The sequence below is a fragment of the Somniosus microcephalus genome, chromosome 15, assembly GCF_052327205.1.
Source record: "Somniosus microcephalus isolate GS21.2 chromosome 15, FLI_Smic_1.0, whole genome shotgun sequence".
Classification (NCBI taxonomy): Eukaryota; Metazoa; Chordata; class Chondrichthyes; order Squaliformes; family Somniosidae; genus Somniosus; species Somniosus microcephalus.
The window spans coordinates 108,921,491-108,937,036 of NC_141001.1; positions in this window are offsets into that span (position 1 = coordinate 108,921,491).

A 15,546-nucleotide genomic window follows, 5' to 3' on the forward strand; every position below is an offset into this window, starting at 1 on the left:
TGCCGGTCAGGAAAGAAGACCAGCAACAAAAAGTCACTGCAAGGAAAATACATAAAGGTACACAAGGTGACAAAGAACAGTTCGAACGAACAGAAGTCAGATTCAGACGCCAGCAGTAATGAACTGGGTAGCTTAAGAGTACACAACGTTGGTAAGGATGCAGATCTCCAGACAATTTGGGTCACTCTTCAGATAGCAGGAGTCCAAGTAAAGATGGAATTGGACACTGGATCGGCATTGACGGTCATGAATAAGAAAGATTACAAAAGGTTATTCCAACATATTCCCCTACGGGATACGGAGATTATATTGAAAACATACACGGGGCAAAGAGTGTACCCCATCGGAAAGATAGAGGTAAAAGTGGTCCACAAGGGCAAAGAAAGCCAAGTAATGGACTTATATGTGCTACCTGAAGGAGGTCCACCACTACTGGGACGGGAATGGATTAGGAAAATGAATATGGACTGGCACTCCTTAAAGGCACTAACGGTAGATTCCGGGGAAACAGATGTCAAACCTAAACAATTGTCCAGAATATTGGATGATGCTAAAGAGGTGTTCCAGCAGGGACTGGGAACACTGAGAGGAATTACGGCAAACATCAAGATTGATAAACATGCACACCCAAAATTTTTCAAAGCCAGACCGGTACCCTATGCAATACGACCTGCTGTAGAAGCGGAACTGGAAGCGCTAGAACGTTCAGGTGTACTGTCTAAGGTAGATTGGAGTGAGTGGGCTACGCCCATTGTTCCCGTTCTGAAACGTCCTTCGAGCAACAAGCCAGGAGAACCAGGGAAGGTTCGCATCTGTGGAGACTTCAAGATCACCGTTAATCCGGTGCTTCACACGGTGCAGTATCCGCTTCCGCGGATTGAGGATATTTTTGCTTCGTTGTCTGGCGGGAAACACTTCACCAAGATAGACCTGGCGCAGGCGTACTTGCAGATGGAGGTTGAAGAAGAGTCACGCCAGTACCTCACGATCAACACGCATAGAGGTTTGTACCGGTATAATAGGCTGGTTTTTGGAGTGGCATCGGCTCCAGCAATTTGGCAGAGGGCCATGGAGCAGGTATTACAGGGAATTCCAGGCACACAATGTTACCTGGACGATATTCTGATTACAGGAGATGGTGATGAAGAACACCTCGCAAACTTGGAACTGGTGCTCAACAGACTGAAAGAGTATGGACTTCGAGTTAATCGGCAGAAATGTGAGTTCTTTCAGAAGCGGATCTCGTACTGTGGTCATGTCATTGACCGGGAGGGGCTTCATAAGTCTCCTGACAAGATAGAGGCAGTTGTAAAGGCTCCCGCTCCGGATAATGTCTCTCAGTTGAGGTCGTTTCTAGGATTGATTAACTATTACCATAAGTTTCTACCGAATCTATCCACGGTACTGCACCCGCTGAACGCTCTTTTACAGAAGGGGGTACTATGGGAATGGAGCGAAAACTGTAAGAAGGCATTTCGCAAAAGTAAAGAATTGATCACCTCAGAGGAAGTGTTGGCTCACTTCAACCCGACACTGCCTATTCGGTTGGCTTGTGATGCTTCTCCATATGGTATTGGGGCAGTACTCTCACACAAGTTGCCAAATGGCACGGAAAGGCCAGTCGCGTTTGCATCCAGATCATTGACCTCCGCTGAGCGCAACTATGCACAGATCGATAGGGAGGCTCTCAGCCTTGTATGGGGAGTGAAGAAGTTTAATCATTACCTGCAGGGCCAAAAATTCACACTTCTGACAGACCATCAGCCGTTGGTATCCATTTTTAACCCTAAGAAGGGTGTTTCGGTGATGACAGCACAGAGACTCCAGAGATGGTCCCTTTTCCTAGGGGCACATCAATATCAAATAGAATTCAAAGGTACAAAGCAGCATGGCAATGCTGATGGGCTGTCGCGCCTGCCACTACCTGAAGAAGAAGAGACGACGAAAGTTGACCCTGTTGAGTTATTTCATTCGACCATCATCGAGTGTTTACCAGTCACCAATGCAAGTATTGAAAGAGAAACCAGGAACGACCCGACACTGTCCCGAGTCTACGAGGTGACAGTGAAGGGATGGCCAACACATGGTGATCCTCTGTTACCGGCATTCTCGGCAAGGCGAGACCAGCTGTCCGTCTGCCATGGTACTTTGATGTACGGGACAAGAGTGATTATTCCTCCCAAGTTAAGGGAAAGAGTTCTAAAGGAACTGCATGAAGGTCATCTGGGGGGGAGTTAAGATGAAAAGTCTTGCTAGGGCTTATGTATGGTGGCCGGGTATTGACCAACAGATAGAGGAGTTGACGAAAAGCTGCGCTGGGTGCCAAAAAGTGCAAAATGCACCTCCGATCGCACCGCTACACCCATGGGAATGGCCTTCAGCCCCATGGCAACGCGTACATATTGACTTTGCTGGTCCATTCATGGACTCCATGTTCCTAATTGCGGTGGACGCACATTCCAAATGGCCAGAAGTGATCAAGATGAATACCACTACTTCAGAAAAGACAATTGCGGTGTTAAGAACAATATTCGCAAGGAACGGATTGCCAGAACAGATCTGTTCGGACAACGGACCACAGTTCGTGTCGGAAGAATTCCAAAAATTCTTAAAGAAGAATGGGGTGAAACATTATACCTCTGCCCCATATCATCCGGCGACAAACGGGTTGGCCGAGAGATTTGTCCAAACATTCAAAAAGGCAATAAAGGCCATGAACGATGATCAGATTCCGCTACAACACAAGGTGGACAATTTCCTAGTGGCATATCGAAACGCCGCTCATGCAGTGACTAACCAAAGTCCTGCCATGATGTTTTATAACAGGAGGTTGCGGTCCAGGTTGGACTTGTTAAAACCAAATGTGCGGAGGGAAGTGGAAAACAAACAGTTCCGGCATATTAATAACAAGACCACTCGAAGTTTCGACGTAGGACAACCAGTGTTGGCAAGGGACTATGGAAACGAAAAATGGCAGTCCGGAACAATTCGGGCCAGACAAGGACCTCTGATGTACACAGTAGATATTAGTAACAATGTGATAAGGCGTCATGCGGATCAACTGGTAGAATCGAGAGCAAGGGTCGAACCCATGGTTGCGACAGAGACAACTGTGGAAGACGTTAATGAACCTGAAGCATCTACCTCGGCAGGGAATGTACCTGATGATGACGTCCAATACATAGGAAACCAACTAGAGGAGTCACCTCAGCAACAAGAATCAGAGACCACTGAAAGGCGTTATCCAACCCGAATCAGAAGGCCTCCTGAGAGACTGAACCTTTGAACTGTTTATACCTGAAGTTATATATGTTATTATGTTATGTTAAATGGGGATATGACTGTTAAGCTAAAAAGGGAGGATTGTGGTGTATGTAACCTGTTCCACCTTAAGAGAACTTAAGCCTGTTCCACCTTAAGAGATGTACTACTTTCTCTGGCTGCTGTATACGTAATACCGGTGGTGACCACCGGTATATAAGTACTGTGTAGTGATATTGCTGTTAGTATAGCCCTGACCTCCAACTAGTAAAGACCTGTTGAAACGTTATTACATAGATACATAGATACATAGAAGATAGGAGCAGGAGTAGGCCATTCGGCCCTTCGTGCCTGCTCCGCCATTTAATGAGATCATGGCTGATCCTTTAATTCAGTATCCCGTCCCCGCCTTCTCTCCGTAACCCTTAACCCCTTTTGCCCGTAGAAATATATCTAATTCCCTCTTAAATATATTTAATGAGCTGGCGTACACTGCCCTCTGTGGCAATGAGTTCCACAGGTTCACCACTCTCTGAGTGAAGAAATTCCCCCTCATCTCTGTCCTAAATGGTTTAGCCCTTATCCTTAAATTATGTCCTCTAGTTCTGTTCTCACCCGCCAAGGGAAACATTCCTTCTGCATCCAGTCTGTCTAGACCTGTCAGAATTTTATACACTTCTATGAGGTCCCCTCTCAATCTCCTAAACTCCAGTGTGTACATCCCTAAACTACATAGTCTCTCCTCATAGGTCATTCCCGCCATTCCTGGTATCAGCCTGGTGAATCGCCGCTGCACCCCCTCCATGGCAAGAACATCCTTCCTCAGATGAGGCGACCAAAACTGTACACAGTACTCGAGGTGTGGTCTCACCAGTGCCCTGTACAGCTGCAGCAAGGTATCCCTGTTCCTGTATTCTAACCCTTTTGCTATGAAGGCCAGCATACCGTTTGCCTTCTTGACCGCCTGTTGCACCTGCATGCTCGCCTTCAGTGACTGGTGTACAAGAACACCCAGGTCTCTCTGTACTTCCCCCTCTCCCAATCTATTGCCATTTAAATAATAATTTGCCCTCCCGTTCCTGCACCCAAGGTGGATAACTTCGCACTTGTCCACATTATAGTGCATCTGCCATTTATCCGCCCAATCGCCCAGTCTGTCCAAATCGCTCTGGAGCTTCCTGGTCTCTTCCTCTGAGCCCACCCCACCTCCTAGTTTAGTGTCGTCTGCAAATTTGGAAATGCTGCATCCGACTCCCTGATCCAGGTCATTAATGTAAATTGTGAACAGCTGGGGGCCCAGGACAGATCCCTGTGGTACCCCACTTGTTACTGCCTGCCATTCAGAAAATGAGCCGTTTATTCCAACTCTCTGTTTTCTATCTGACAGCCAGTTCCCTATCCACGCCAAAACTTTCCCCTTTATCCCATGAGCCTCAATTTTCCATGCTAATCTTTTATGTGGGACCTTATCGAAGGCCTTTTGGAAGTCCAGGTACACCACATCTACTGGCTCTCCCCCATCTATTCTACCAGTTACTCCCTCAAAAAATTCCAATAGATTAGTCAAGCACGATTTACCCTTTGTAAATCCATGTTGACTCTGTCCTATCCTGTCCCCATTTGCTAAGTGCTCCGCTATTTCATCCTTAATGATGGACTCCAGCATTTTGCCCACAACTGATGTAAGGCTTACAGGTCTGTAATTACCTGCTTTTTCCCTACCCCCCTTTTTGAATAGTGTAGTCTGTGTCAGTAATTAATCTTAAATACAACTAGAACACACAGACTTAACAGTTAAGAAGGCATACGGAATGCTTGCCTTTATTAGCCGTGGCATTGAATACAAGAGCAGGGGAGTTATGCTTCAACTGTATAAAACACTAGTTAGGCCTCAGCTAGAGTACTGTGTGCAGTTCTGGTCACCACATTACAGGAAAGATGTGATTGCACGAGAGAGGGTACAGAGGAGATTTACAAGGATGTTGCCGGGAGTAGAGAATCTTAGCTATGAGGAAAGACTGGATAGGCTGGGTCTGTTTCCTTGGAACAGAGGAGGCTGAGGGGAGACCTTATTGAGGTGTATAAAATTACGAGGGGCATAGATAAAGTGGATAGAAAGGACCTATTTCCCTTAGCAGAGGGGTCAAAAACCAGGGGGCACAGATTTAAAGTAATTGGTGGAAGGTTTAGAGGGGATTTGAGGGGAAATTTCTTCACCCAGAGGGTTGTGGGGGTCTGGAACTCTGCCTGAAAGGGTGGTAGAGGCAGGAACCCTAACCACATTTAAAAAGTACTTGGATGTGCACTCTGGGATGCTCTAACCCGCAGGGCTACGGACCAAGAGCTGGGAAGTGGGATTAGGCTGGATAGCTCTTTGTTGGCCGGCGCGGACACAATGGGCCAAAATGGCCTCCTTCCGTGCTGTAACTTTCTATGATTCTATCCTATGTTGCTGAAGGAAGTAAGGGTTGAAATTGTAGAGTCTCTGGCCACAATCTTCCAATCCTCCTTAGATATGGGGTTGGTGCCAGAAGACTGGAAGATTGCAAATGTTACACCCCTGTTCAAAGAAGGGGAGAGGGATAATCCCGGCAGCTACAGGCCAATTAGCCTAATGTCGGTGGTTGGGAAACTTTTAGAGACAATAATTCGGGACAAAATTAATTGGCAACCGGAAAAATAAATGAAAGTCAGCACGGCTTTGTTAAACGCAAATTGTGTTTTACTAACTTGATTGAGTTCCTAGATGAAGTAACGGAGAGGGTTGATGAGGGTAGTGCAGTTGATGTGTGTATGGACTTTCAAAAGGCGTTTGATATAGTACCACATAAAAGACTTGTTAACAAAATTGAAGCCCATGGGATTAAAGGGGCAGTGTTTAAATTTAAATGGTGATAGATTGGGAAATGCTGATGTACAAAGGGACCTGGGTGTCCTTGTACACCAGTCACTGAAAGCAAACATGCAAGTGCAGCAAGCAGTTAGGAAGGCAAATGGTATGTTGGCCTTCATTGCAAGAGGATTTGAGTACGGAGCAAGGATGTCTTACTACAGTTATACAGGGCCTTGGTGAGACCACACCTTGCGTACTGTGTGCAGTTTTGGTCTCCTTACCCAAGAAAGGATATACTTGCCATGGAGGGAGTGCAGCGAAAGGTCACCAGACTGATTCTTGGGATGGCAGGACTGTCGTATGAGGAGAGATCGGGTCAACTAGGCCTGTATTCACTAAAGTTTAGAAGAATGACAGGGCTAGACAGATTGGATGCAGGGAGGCTGTTTCCCCTGGCTGGGCGGTCTAGAACGAGGGGTCACAGTCTCAGGATACGGGGTAGAACATTTAGGACTGAGATGAGGAGAAATTTCTTCACTCAGAGGGTGGTGAACCTGTGGAATTCTCTACCACAGAAGGCTGTGGAGGCCAAGTCACTGAATATATTTAAGAAGGAGATAGATAGGTTTCTAGACACAAAAGGCGTCAATAGGTATGGGGAGAGAGTGGGAATATGGTATTAAGATAGAGGATCAACCATGATCATACTGAATGGCGGAGCAGGCTCGAAGGGCTGAATGGCCTACTCCTGCTCCTATTTTTCTATGCTTCTATGGATACGAAATTGGCTAAGGGACAGAAAGCAGAGAGTAGCGGTGAACAATTGTTTTTCAGACTGGAGGGAAGTGTACAGTGGTGTCCCCCAGGGGTCAGTATTAGGACCACTGCTCTTTTTGAGATATATATTAATGACCTGGACAAGGCATAATTTTAAAGTTTGCAGATGACACGAAACTCGGAAATGTAGCAAACAATGAGGAGGATAGTAGCAGACTTCAGGAGGACATAGACAGACTGGCGAATGAGCAAGACACATGGCAGATAAAAATTTAATGTAGGGAAGTGATACATTTTGGTAGGAAGAATGAAGAGAGGCAATCTAAAGTAAATGGTATGATTTTCAAGGGGGTGCAGGAACAGGGAGACCTGGAGGTGTACCTACACAAGTCTTTGAAGATGGCAGGACAAGTTGAAAAGGCTGTTAAAAAGGCATATGAAATCTTTGGCTTTAGAAATAGAGGCATAAAATACAAAAGCAAGGAAGTTATGCTAAACCTTCATAAAACACTGGTTAGACCCTAGCTGGAGTATTGTGGCCAATTCTGGGCACCACACTTTAGGAAGGATGTCTTAGAGAAGGTGCCACGGAGATTTACGAGAATGGCAATAGGGATGAAAGACTTCAGTTACGTGGAGAGACTAGAGAAACTGGTGTTGTTCTTAGAGCAGAGAAGTTTAAGGGGAGAATTGATAGAGGTGTTCAAAATCATGAAGGATTTTAATAGAGTAAATAAGGGGAAACTGTTTCCAGTGGTAGAAGGGTCGGTAACCAGAGGACACAGATTTAAGGTCATTGGCAAAAGGACCAGAGGCGACATTATGGAAAAAAACTTTACGCAGCGAGTTGTTAAGATCTGGAATGCACTACCTGAAATGGTGGTGGAAGCAGGTTCAATAACAACTTTCAAAAGAGAATTGGATAAACACTTGAAGGAGAGCAGGGGAGTGGGACTAATTGGATATCTTTTTCAAAGAGTCAGCACAGGCACGTGGGCCAAATGGCCTCCTTCTGTGCTGTATCAGTCTATGATTCTGTGATTGCTCACAATCACAATACCGGGCTTGCTGATGCTTGATTGCCTGGTCCCACAATACCAGACTTTCTAATCCTTGATTGCTCGGAACCACAATACCAGGTCTTGCTAATCCTTGATTTTCGGAACCACAAACCAGGCTTGCTAATGCTTGATTTCTTAGTGCCACAATACTAGGTTTTGCTAATCCTCAATTGTCCTGTCCCACAATACCAGGGTTTGCTAATCCTTGATTGCTCAGAACCACAATACCAGCCTTGCTAATGCTTACTCGCCCAGCCCCACAATACCGGGCTTGGTAATGTTTGATTGCTCAGTTACACAATACCAGGGCTTGCTAATGCTTGATTGCCTTGTCACATAAAACTAGGACTAGCTTGCTAATTAATGCTTTAATTGGTATGTCCCACAATACCAGGGATGGCTTTGATTGCTTACTGATAGTTGATAGCCAAGTCCCACAATAACAGTGCTAGCTTTGGTTGCTTCCTAATGCATCATTGCCTATTGCAAACAAAACCAATATATTTTGCTAGTCCTTGATTGCCTAGTGACATAGTACCATGGTTTGCTTTAGTTAATCGCCTCGTCGCACCATAAAGTATAACGCTGACCATGTGTCTGCAAGTAAAGTCTCCATGAGACAGCATGTAAATGAGGAAAAGATTTTCACTTCACAGATCATAGGCTATTTAAATTATTTAACGAGTTTGCAACTCACTCAACAACAACTTGCATTTTATAGTACAGTCCAAGCGATAGTATAATTAGGAGAGTTGATGAAAAGAACAGTCCAAAAGATGGGTTTTAAGAGGCTTTTAAAGGCAAAGAGGGAAGTAGCAAGGCAAAGAGGTTTACAGACGAATCTCTCGAGGGTAGAACCAAGGCAGCTAAAGCTCTGCCATCAAATGAGGAACACCAGGAGGAGGAATACCCTGGAGGACTGAAAGGCTGAAATATAGGGCTGGAGGTTGTACAGACATGGGGTGGGGTGAGGCCATGGAGGAATTGGTAAACGAGGACAAGGATTTTGAATCCGGAGTGAAGGGAACCAGTGGAAATCGGTGAGGAGAGGAATGACGGATGAGGAGGACATGTTTATGGACAAGTTGGAATTTGTTTAAGAAAGACTTGCATTTATATAGCGCCTTTCATGACCACCGGACATCTCAAAGTGCTTTACAGCCAATGGAGTACTTTTGAAGTGTAGTCACTGTTGTAATGTGGGAAGTATAGGTTGAAGCTTGGGAAGCCAATGAGGAGGATGTTTGAGAAATTGAGTCTTTGAGTAATAAAAGAGCAGTGGGGGGTGGGCGGGATGGGCTCGGGCAGGCAATGTTTCAGCAGTAGAAGTATGCAATATTAGTGATCGATAGGATCTGGAGTTTGAAGTTCAGCTCTGAGTTGAACAGGACACCAAGATTGCACACCCTCTGGTTCAACCAGAGTGAGCAACCAGCGAGGAGGATGGAGTCATGAGAAAGGACATGGAGTTTTATTGTTGAATAAAATGACTTCCGTTTTCTCAGTGTTTAACTGGAGAAGGTTCTTGGCTCATCCGTAACTTGATTTCAGATGGGCTGTCTGACAACACAGAGATGGTCATAAAACCGAGAATGGCGGTAGAGCTGTAGAGATGGGTGTCGTCAACATTTGTATGAAAACTGACCACAACACTCTAAATAATGTCTTCAAGGAAAAGAACAGGGCCCAGCATGTTACATTGGGGTACTTTGGAGGTGACTATGCAGTGGCAGGATGAGAAATTATTTCTGTAAATATAATTAGAACTTTATTATTTGTATAATATATGTAGACAAGTTCTATAAATAACTGTGTGGTAGGAAACCAATTAAACATTCCCTATTTTTAAATTTCCGAGTGCTGCAATAAACTTAAGTGCTAAATACCACTAAAAAAACAATTCCATCTAGATCTATACACCCTGCCTCCCATGATCACAAACCACAAATTAGTTATTCATAGATATCAATGTGTGAAATACTGTTTTCACAAAAGAAAATTAAAATTGTTAGGAACCAAGAAAGGCCATTCGGTATACCCTTGACAGAATCCCGCCTGCCCACCTCCCTCTCTAATTCATGCAATATCACAACTCTGCTTCCTTCCCTGATGTGTAATATCATCATCAGGTACTGAAAATACCAACAACGCCAGTAGATTAATTTATGTGTTGATGTTTCGAAAACTAGGGTTTCCCCAATTAGATTTGTTTTAACTGGAATCCTACACTCCTGTCATGAAATAACCCCTTAATTGAGGTTTATGTAATATGCACAATATTGGTACAGTTGAATATTAAGATGTGTGTAAGCACTTTATCATCAGTGGTTAAAAATAGCCAGTCTACAAATCTTCATACCACAGACCATTTAAAATTCATTCAAGGAAATGCAAATGTAAAACTGGTTTGATGTCTTTGAGGTGGCACTGTCTTCAGATTAAATTTAGCAGCGAATTGAATATTTTGTGTGCTGATCATTAAAAATGGATAATATGGCAAGATTTTGTGTTTGGTTCAAGATTCTGTACTTAATTGATGATTAGATCAGGGATTCCACACAGTGGAATGAATGGGACTTGGAATTCTGTGCTTGGATCAATTGTGCGTTGATCTGAAATCAACTCTGTTAGCAAATTCCTAACGCTGTCTTGATGCATGGAAATGGTTAAACGTTTTGAATTTTGTTCCTGACATTTAAAAAGTAGTTATAATAAAGCTGTACTTGTTTTTACTAGCCTGCTAACTGTACTTTCTATCTGTACTTCAAATCTGTTGAATATGACAGATTCCACTGTACAAGTATACTTTATTTCACAACCACACTGAATAATTGTACTACATAAACTATTTGATGTAGTAGATCTGTGATTATAGCTGATACGGAGCTAAGAACAGATTCCATACCACAGGCAAGACTTGGAATCCAGAACTTTTAAAAGCCTTTGAAGTGAAATACTGTTCAGGTGATTAAAGTGTTCTTGGCAACTGTTTACCATCTGTCACCCTTTAGCAGTTCTACCTTTGCTTACTTATCCTATTGATCATTAACATCTATACAACTATTCTTATGGTCTGGAACTTCAACTGTCACAATGATAATTGGCAAAGAAATAAAAATGTCACTGTGGTCACTGACTCGCTCATCTGGTTTGCTCTCCAACCAGCAGGAATTCCTAATTAGAGTTAACATTGACTGATTCTCCTGACAGTTTCAACAAAGCAAAATTGGTACACTTTACTACCATTTTATTAACACCTTGGAAAAAATACTATGCAAAGTTTTGCTGCTTGACGGAAAATTGGAACAGGTAAGAAGTTGGTGTCTCATTGGCAACACATCTACCAATCAAAAAATTATGATTTGGACTCTTTGAGTTAATTTTTTTTCTTTCTCGGGATATTGACATCACTGGCAAGGCCAGCATATATTGCCCATCCCTAGTTGCCCTTGAAAAGGTGGTGGTGGGCATTCTTCTTGAACCACTGATGTCCATGTGGTGAAAGTACTCTTACAATGTTGTTGGATATGGAGTACCAGGATTTTGACTCAACAACAATGAAGAAATGACAATATATGTCCAAGTTGAGATGATATGTGACTTGGAGAGGAACTTGGAAGTGATGGTGTTCACATGAATCTGCTGCTCTTGTCCATCTAGATGGTCAAAGTCGCGGGTTGCGGAGGTGCTGCCGAAGATGACTTAGCAACTTGCTGCAGTGCATCCTGTAGGTAGTACGCACTTCAGGCATGGTACGGTGGTGGTGGAGGAGGGAGTGGATGCTTAAGCTGGTGGATGGGGTGCCGATCAAGTAGACTGCTTTGCCCTGGGTGATGTCAAGCTTCTTGAGTGTTGTTGCAGCTGTACCCATTTAGGCAGGTGGGGAGTATTCCATCACACTCTTGACTTGTGTCTTGTAGGTGGTGGAGAGGTTTTGGGGAGTCAGGAGGTGAGCTACTCACTGCAGAATATCCAGCCTCTGACCTGCTCTAGTAGGCACAACATTGTTGTGGCTGGTCCAGTTGAGTTTCTGGTCAATGGTGACCCCGAGGATGTTTAAGGTGGAGGATTCAGCAATGGTAATTCTATTGAATGTCAAGGGGAGGTGGTTAGATTCTCTCTTGTTGGAGATGGTCAATGCCTGGTTCACTACATGGTGTACTAAGCCATACAGAGCAGGACAGTCCCAAATTAGATTTCTAATCTGTATTGTTAGTGCTATAATTGGCTTTAGCATCCTTAGGGGAAAAAAAAGCAAGCAGCTCTACCTCTCCACCACTTTCCTCAACTCCATAACTAAGTTTGAGTTGTTAGACTGTCTGTCCAACATCTAGTCTTAGATGAGACAACATTTCCATCAATTAAACATTGGGAGGCTGAGTTTCAAACACCATATGCTGGCTCCATCAAGACCAGGGATTTTCACCTCTGCAACATTGGTGGCCTCTCCCTCTATCTTACTGCAACTGAAACCCATATCCACGCTTTTGTCATCTTCACCTAATGTTCCCCTTGCTGGTCTCCCAAGCTCCACCCTCCATAAACTCCAACTTAGCCAAAATTCTGCTACTCACATCCTTTTCTGCACTAAGATCCATTTGCCCAGGACTCCATTCCTCGCTAACCTACATTCACACCCTGTCCCCCAGCACATTGATTTCAAAATCCTCATCCTCTCCTACAAATCTCTCCATGGTCTCATCCCATCTTACTTCTCAGACCTCCTCTACCTCTATGAGCCATTCCAAGCCCTTCTTTCCTCAAACTCAAGTCCCATATGCCTCTCCTCCCCTCTCTGTGCCACCATTAGTGAAAGAGCTTTCAGCTGTCTCGGACCTGGGCTCTAGAACTTCCTCCTTAAACCACTCTGCCTTGTTTCCCTTCTCCCCATGTTTAAATGCCTACTTAAAACTCATAAGGCTGCAGAAAAAAACCAATTCTTGTTTCTGAACTCAATAGTCCAATGGCATTGAAATCATTGAACCTGATGGTTGATGTACTCCATACCAAAGTCCATCTACATCATTGCCGAGGTGCTGCAAAGCAAGATTATGACTGGATCAGCATCATGAGTTGCTAACACTCCATATTTATATTCGGAATACAAGACTAACTGCGGCTATATTTCAATGTTCAATATCAATCCAAAAAGTCTCCACCAAATACCAGCAGTGCAGTTGTAACTCTTCTCCAATATCATGACCACTGCGATGCGTTGTTGACCATACCTTTATACAAGACCTACTGCAGCTACATTTCAAGATTATGTATCAATCCAAAAAGTCACAATGGAATACTAGCAATAAAGCTGTACATGCTGCCATTGCTATCATAAGAACATAAGAAATAGGAGCAGGAGTAGGTCATTCGGCTCCTCGAGCCTGCCCCGCCATTCAATAAGATCATGGCAGATCTGATCTTGGCCTCAACTCCACTTTCCCGCCCGCTCCCCATAACCCTTGACTCCCCTGTAGCGAACTGTCTCCCAGATGGTGACATCACCCAGAATTCTCTCCCTTGAACTTAGAAGCTCAAATGCAAAATTAACTATCCGTTGCTGAACTAGGTTTGTTGGAATATGCATTGGTCTATAACAGAGCCCTGGATGTTTCAAAGGCATGCCACGACAAATTATATGATCTTTTGTGCTGTCAGCAATCAATGGAGTTAATTTTAAAAGACTTGTTATTCTTGTCTCTAGCTTTACCTTTTTTCTATGCTACCTAATATGCAAAAGGAAATTAAAGTATACTCCTTTTCAGGGTATTGGTGAGGCCACACCTGGAATACTGCGTGCAGTTTTGGTTCCATATTTAAGAAAATATATATTTGCTCTCGAGGCGGTTCAGAGAAGGTTCACTCGGTTGATTCCAGAGATGAGGGGGTTGACGTATGAGGAAAGGTTGAGTAGGTTGGGACTCTACTCATTGGAGTTCAGAAGAATGAGAGGCGATCTTATCGAAACATATAAGATTGTGAGGGGGCTTGATCGGGTGGATGCGGTGAGGATGTTTCCACTGATGGGTGAGATTAGAACTAGGGGGCATAATCTTAGAATAAGGGGCTGCCCTTTCAAAACTGAGATGAGGAGAAATTTGTTCACTCAGAGGGTAGTAAATCTATGGAATTTGCTACCTCAGAGAGCTGTGGAAGCTGCAACATTAAATAAATTTAAAATGGAGATAGACATTTTCCTAGCAGATAAGGGAATTAGGGGTTACAGGGAGAGGGCAGGGAAGTGGACGTGAGTCTAGATTCAGATCAGCCATGATCCTATTGAATGGCGGAGCAGGCCCGAGGGGCCGTATGGCCTACTCCTGCTCCTATTTCTTATGTTCTTATGGCCCCTCATAAAAGCCTTCTGTAAAAAAATTTAAATGGGCCAAATGGCCTCTGTGGTAAACCACTTTTATCGTTCACTATCGTTACACTATAGTTATCACTGTTGTATTGTTCTCACTGTTCTCACTGTTGTATCACTACGAGGTCGCCTCTTGTCGCGCTGTTATACCTGGGCTGACCACCTCCGACTCCGCCCATGGCTCCACCTACCTGCCCAGGTATAAAGGTAGTCGACTGGCTGGTATTCCTCCTTGTTGGACCCGATCACCCACGAGGGTGGGCTCTGTTATTTAGTCAATAAAAACCTTTAGTTACGTTCCTAACTCGTCGCTTTTTATTGGACGAATTGATAGGTATATCAATTTTATTGACTAAATTTTAAAGGTGTCTACTACTGGCCAGCCAGAAGCCCTCCCAGAAGCACAGCCACAGCAGCTTTCAGACACCGGGCTACGCCAGCCACACCAGCCGGCTTGGCTGCAAGCCCTCAAACCACCGTACCTGGATCTAAACCCACAGGCAGCAAACTCAGCCCTCAACTTCAAACACTGGCTGGACTGCTTCGAATCCTACCTGGAAGAATCCGGCGTCCCTCAGAGATCCAAACTAAGAGTTCTGAACGCCCAAGCGAGCCCGAGAGTATACGCACTCATCCAGGACACGACTACATACGAGGCCGCTATCAACCTACTGAAACAGCAGTACCGGAGCCCGGTAAATTACATGTACACCAGGCACCTCCTAAGATCCCGCCCGCAACAGCCAGGAGAGTCTGTAGCTGAATTTTTACGGGCGCTAAGAGCACTCGGCAGGAACTGTGACTTTAAAGTGGTGACGGCTGTTGAAAATACGGAAGATAATATCCGCGATGCCTTTGTGAAAGGCCTACGGTCCGACTACTCACGGCAAAGACTGCTTGAAGCTAAAGACCTCGACCTGGACAAAGCTGAAGCCCTCGCTCTCTCCCTAGAGGTGGCCCATCAGGACCAGGAGGCGTTTTCCAGGTACTGCTCGCGACCCTGGGACTTGGGCCTGACCCCTACCGCAATACCCTTCGCAGCGCCGCCCCCGGGACCTACCTCAGCGTCGGCGTCCCGGACCCGACCAGGACCGCCACCCCCGGTACCGGCTCCGACATCGGGCACCCGCGATCGGGCCGCCGGCTGCTTCTTTTGCGGCCAGGAGAAGCACCCGAGGTCGCGCTGCCCAGCCAGGAACTCTACCTGCTCAACCTGCAGGAAGAAAGGCCACTTCTCTAAGGCCTGCAGGAGC